This window comes from Nicotiana attenuata, chromosome 7, assembly GCF_001879085.1.
Source record: "Nicotiana attenuata strain UT chromosome 7, NIATTr2, whole genome shotgun sequence".
Lineage (NCBI taxonomy): Eukaryota > Viridiplantae > Streptophyta > Magnoliopsida > Solanales > Solanaceae > Nicotiana > Nicotiana attenuata.
This window is the reverse complement of record NC_031995.1, coordinates 66,726,413-66,732,644: the sequence shown is the minus strand read 5'-3', so window position 1 is coordinate 66,732,644 and position 6,232 is coordinate 66,726,413.

Here is a 6,232-nt window from a genome sequence, read left to right as displayed (position 1 = left end):
CCAATCGAGGCTAAAGTATGACGGGTCAAAGTTTAAGTTCGGGTTATAACGAACCATGGTGCAAAATTTGATCGTCCAGCTCGTAACCTAAAGATCGATCAAGATCGAGATCGAGCAAGATCGAGACCAAGCAAGATCGAGACCGAGCAAGATCGAGGGAAACTTACCGAGCCAAATAACAGAAAGCCAAAATATTTATAATTGGTCAAGGATCACGGCGAAAATCCCGGCACGCATCATGAAGGGGCCGATTGATTAGCAAATCATGAGATTTTTTACCTTATATAGAATTGTACCAAAAGTAGAACACTCTCACTATATAAAGGGGGGTTTTAGAACAGATTGTAACACGCAAAAAGAAGCAACATACTGATCATTTCTAATTCTTATAATCTTGTTGTTCAGTTCTAATACTAGTTGAGACATTTCTTGGCTCGAGGGTGATCAAACTCAGAGGCTAAGGCTGTTCAACTTCGTGGTTTGCATTTACTTTATTATCGTCAATTTTAATATTAATTTGTCTTCATAATTTGTATCAATTTATATCGCGTATTCTTAAAACCGCGTAAAAATTCAATTGTTATCCAATTTTAAGGGTAAACAAAATCAACAGAGTTTGAAGTAGTTGACAGAGTTAAGGAGTTTGGAGTAGAAAAAATTTGGATGGGAAGATTTCGGAAAATACTTATGAAGCGGGTATGGCTTAGTTAAAAGAAAAGATTGAGTTGCAAGGTTGGACTCAACTGTTTGTGAGGCCTTTTCCTTCAATCTGTGACCTAGTTGTAGTGGAGTTCTAAGTGAACTTTTAGTTTGATTGTAAAACTGTAAAAAAAAATGTTCAGTAGGAGGCTTTGATCCGTAATTTGATAATCAAGACTTGGGATTACTGTTGGATATTTCCTCCAAAGGCTTTGATAACTACTTGAAGAAGAAGTAGCCAACAATTGATGAAAATGTGGATTGACAAGAAAGTTCTTTCAAAACTTCAAATTGGACATTCCTACTATAGTGTTCAAATTGACATAATCCGCTTTCACAAGCTACTGTTTCACTTTGTGAACTCTTGCATACTTCGTAGATTTGAATTGAGGCATGAAGATACTCTTCTAGACATGACTGTGACGAAGTTGTTAGATATTGCGAGACCAATAAATATGTCAGGATCGATGTTCTAATATATAGAGGTTGCTGACACAACAAAAACTTCCCATGCTATACCATATGGGTTCCTGTTGACTGAATCTTCTTGAGCTTAAGTATGGAAACTATAATTATGTAATGGACAATGTAACTCTAAAGCGTTGTGGGTATACTGATATAAAGTCCAGAGATGGTGGTACAACACTCATACCAAGCAGCAACTGAGCTTTCTAGGAGACTGGAGTTGGCCTTGGAGGAGAAAAAGAAGCTAAGAGATGAGAATGATTATTTAAGAAAGAAAACAAAGGAGCTTAGAAAGGAGCTGAGGAAAGACAGAGAGGCTCATGCCCTGCAAATTGCTGCACTCCTGAAGGCCTTGACCCCTTCCACCTCACACCATTGAATCAGATGGCCTATATTAATTACCCTATAATTAATTAAGGCTTTAGACTTTGATTTTTTTCAATATTATATATTGAATTTTGTTTGTTTTGATAATTAACAAATAAGAAATAAACATGTGCTAAGAACCAGTTTCTTGGAAACTCCTTTAAAACTACAGTATTTTGCGGTAAAAGCATAAAAGTTATTGCCTTTGTGATATTATAGGAAAAAGATCTTCATATATATATATATATATATATATATATATATATATATATATATATACTGAGATACTTAAGAATATTTTGTTGATATTTTTCAGGATCCTTAAGGTAGCTGGCAGTGGTGATTTTATGGAAAAGATATTCACGCGTTTGAGAGTCCTTCTATAATTAGGACTCCAAAATCTTTGGTTACCTAATTTGGGGTTGACTAATGTGTGAGTATATATTCCTTCCCTTGTCTTGCGGGAATATTTATTCACACAGATTGAGCACAACATTTTGGAAAAAGAACAATTCAAGCACCTTGATTATTGAAGTGTTCATTATCACCATTGTTGAGTGTGTGAAGTGCAGTACTTGAGGATGTCGTTCTTACAAGTTATCTGGTTGCAATTGTTGAGTCTTAGTTCATTGTATTAGGTTATCGAGTTGTACTATATGATTGCTTTAACACTTTGGAACAATTGTAGTTCGTGTGTACTCTAGTTTCTCAAAGCAGAGTGACTTGAGAGTGTATAACAGGCATGGTACTGTTTTGGGTGAGATTTGGGTCTTAAATTACACGAGTTGTAATCTAATACTTCTTTCTCGGCTCATTTGTTTTAGAGGAGCTTGAGTTAATTCCTACAGGGCAGATCGTAATTTTTGCACCTTTTGAGTTGGGTGATTTTTCACATTAAATCTTGTATTCTTTATTTATCAGTCTTTCTATTATTGTGTACATAACTAAAGAACCAACGACATAGACAAATCCTAGGAAGCACTCACTTTAACATTATGACTCTCATGATCAGGCAAGAGCCATTTCTTCTCGCATCTGCTTGTGTTGAAATTGAGAAGGGCATAACACATCTACAAAAAATTGGAGGAAGACAACGCAAAATGCTTTGACAGATTCTACCTCAAAGGTGCCGATCGCATAATTTCAAAAGCATGCAGACGATACCACCAAACGTGCTATAAACAAACCCACCCACCCACCCACCCCACCCACCCCGAACCAAAACTCCTCGTCCAAATCTGTTTGAACTCATGTTTTGACAGACACCATTTTCGTTCAAATTTGATAAGAGGATGGACGAAAATTTAGATATTTTACAATCGCTAAACCTGACATTACTTATGTTTTGACCTGACATTACATATGTCCAGCGGTTGATAAGACAATTTGTGACATCAAAATTCTCTTTCAGCCGATTCAAAATTAGCAACAGATAAGATTGAATCAGCCACAATTTTTACTTTTTCAATGCTTTGGGGAACAAGCACAACAAGCTCCACTTTTTTCCTAGCGCATACTATAAAGAAAACAACAATCCCTCCACTTCTACTTTTACACCTTTCTTCGGCCTACCCCAATACAAGATAAGCGCAGGAAAAGATATTAAATCAAAATCGGGACTCATAAGAAGAGACGTTGCTATGAGTGGCACTAAAGTCATTTGGTCCCAATTTCAGGAAGCACCAATTTTTTTCAAACTGGTAACTTTTCTATATTTCATATGTAGCAAAACAATACTTAGGTAGTACTGAAACCATATATATAAAAGTCTTTAACTATCACTGACACTCTCTATATTGAATCTAAAACATCAATAATGGTGTAAGTATCACTTGTGTAGATCTGATTACACCAAAAACACAATAGCAAAATAAAGTTTAACTTGATCTTCCGCACTCCATTCTCCACATTCTCAAAACATCTGGAGTTTCTCTCTTTCCAAATTGTCCACCAAGTGCAAGCAGGAATAATTCTTCATCTAGTCCTTTCCTTTGCTTGTAGTCCTATTTCCTCCCAACTTTTAAGAGTATCTATAATTTTCCTAGGCATTGTCCAGGAAATGCCTTTGAGGTTAAGAATAATTCTCCATAGATGAGATGTTATCTTACAGTGAAGGAAGAGATGGTTAATTGTCTCTACCGTTTTCCCACACAAAAAGCATCTAGAACATAAAATGAAACCTCTTTTCATCAAATTATCTTATTTAAGGACTGCTTCATTAGCCAATAGCCACACAAAACAAGCAACTTTGTGAGGAATTTTTGTTTTCCAGATGTGTTTCCAAGGTCAATTGATATCAGCTGGTTAGAGTAATGCATCCTCTTGTAAGCTGCATTAACTTAGAATAAACCCTTACTGCTGCCTTGCCACCATAGTACATCTTCACCTGCTTGTAATCCACTAAACTGCTCTAGTGCACAGAAGAATTCAACCACTGTTTGTGCTTCCCAATCATTGATATGTCTTCTAAAAATGATATTACATCCTTAAAGTGTCCACATCTCTTCTATAGTCCATTGCTGATGTAGAGCTAAACTGAAGACTTCTGGAAAAGCCACATCCAATCTGCCAACTTCATTTCAATTGTCCTTCCAAAAGATAGTCTTATTCCCATCAAACAGTTTGATCTAGGAATCATCCCTAAACTCACTCCACAGTGATCTAATGGATCTCCATAGACTAACCCCATATGGTATAGTGACCTCCTTATTAATAATGTTTCCCCAAAGGAGTTGATTCTCCTTGTTGAGCCTCCACAACTATTTCATTCTAAGAGCTTTACTCTGAATCTTCAAGTTCTTAATCCCTAGTCCTCCAAGGTTCTTGCCAAAAGTGAGTGCTTTCTATTTCACCAAGTAGTAGCCCTTCCTTTCTTTGTTCCATTCCATAAAAACTTCCTCCCGATGCTATCCAACCTATTGATGGCCCCTGTTGGAATGGGGAACAAGGACATCATATATGTTGGAAGTGCATCAAGAACTAAGTTGATAAGAGTCACTCTGCCACCTAAAGATAGATACTAGGTTTTCCACCTGGCTAGTTTCTTTTCACACTTCTCTATAACATTGTTCCAAATCCCAATTGACTTACATTTAGCTCCCAAAGGCATTCCAAGGTATATTGTTGGTAAAGCCCCTACTTCACCACCCAGAACAACAGCTAACATATCCATGTTTGTGACCTCATTGATAGGGTAAAGAAAACTCTTCCTCTAGTTGATATGCAAAGCAGAGATTCCTTCAAAAAGAACTAGAATCACCCGGAGGTATTTCAGTTGATCTTCTTTAGCATCACAGAATATGAGGGTATCATCAGCACATTGTAAATGAGTCACTTCGAAACTATCATTGCCCCTTCTAGCTACATCAAAACCTTTTATCCACCCATACTAATTGGATGTTTTAATCATATTGTTAAGACCTTCCATAGCAATCACAAAAGTAAAGGTGATAAAGGATCACCTTGCCTTAGTTCACTTTCTGCTTTGGAAAAAACCTGTTGGGGAACCATTTATAAGAACTGAAAATCTTGCTGTTGACATGCAAAATTTAATCCAATTTATCCATTTCTGGCCAAAACTCATTCTTTCTAGCAGGTTCAGGAGGAAATTCCAATTGACATGATCATAAGCCTTTTCAATATCAAGTTTGCACAAGATACCAGGTTTCTTTTGTTTCAACCTAGAATCAACTGTTTCATTGGCTAGCATTACATCATTAATGATATGTCTACCTTTAATGAAAGCCATTTGTTGATAGTTCACCAATTGTGAAATTACCCTTTTAAGTCTCTTTGCCAAAACTTTAGAAAACAATTTGTAAATGCTACCTATCAAGCTGATAGGCCTGAAATCCCTTAGTTCCTTAGCACCTTTCTTATTTGGGATGAGAGCAATAAATGTTGCATTGAAACTTCTTTCAAAAACTTCTTTGTCATAAAAGTTTTGAAAAGCATTCATGATGTCATATTTCACCATCTCCCAGCATTTGATGAAGAACCCCGTAGTAAAACCATCTAGGCCAGGAGCTTTATTTATTGCACATAGCTTTAAGCACCTTAGCACTTCATTCTCATCAAAGTTTCCATGTAGAGCTTCCTTATCATCCTCGATTAAAATTGGGCAATTGTCATAGTGGCATGCAGGTCTCCATTGAGTAGTTTCTTTGTACAAACTTATGATCGTAATCAATAATTTCCTCTTCTATTCTAGCTGGATCCTTTGTTAATTCTCCATGTATCATCAGTTGGTCAATATTGTTAAATCTTTTATGTGCATTTACTACTTTGTGAAAAAACTTAGTGTTCCTGTCACCTTCTTTCAACCATAATGCCCTAAATTTTTGTCTCCATGAGATTTTCTCATTTTTTTTATCAACACCTCAAACTCCATGAATAGTGCAACCTTCTTGATAGTTTCTTCCTCTGTTAAAATTTTGTCTCCAAGCACCTCATCCAAGTCTGCCATTTGATTTAACAATTTCTTCATTTGATATCCCAAATTCCCCTGTTTCACTTCTTCTCCACTCCTTGAGTTTTGACTTGAGAGCTTTTAATTCACAGGCCAATATAAAGTCGGGCTTGCCTGAAAAATTGAAAGAAATCCACCATTCTTTGACTCTTTCATTGAAACCAGTTGTTCCTAGCCACCAATTCTCAAATTTAAAATAGTTTTTGTTCATGTTCCAAGTGCCTCCCCCCTCCC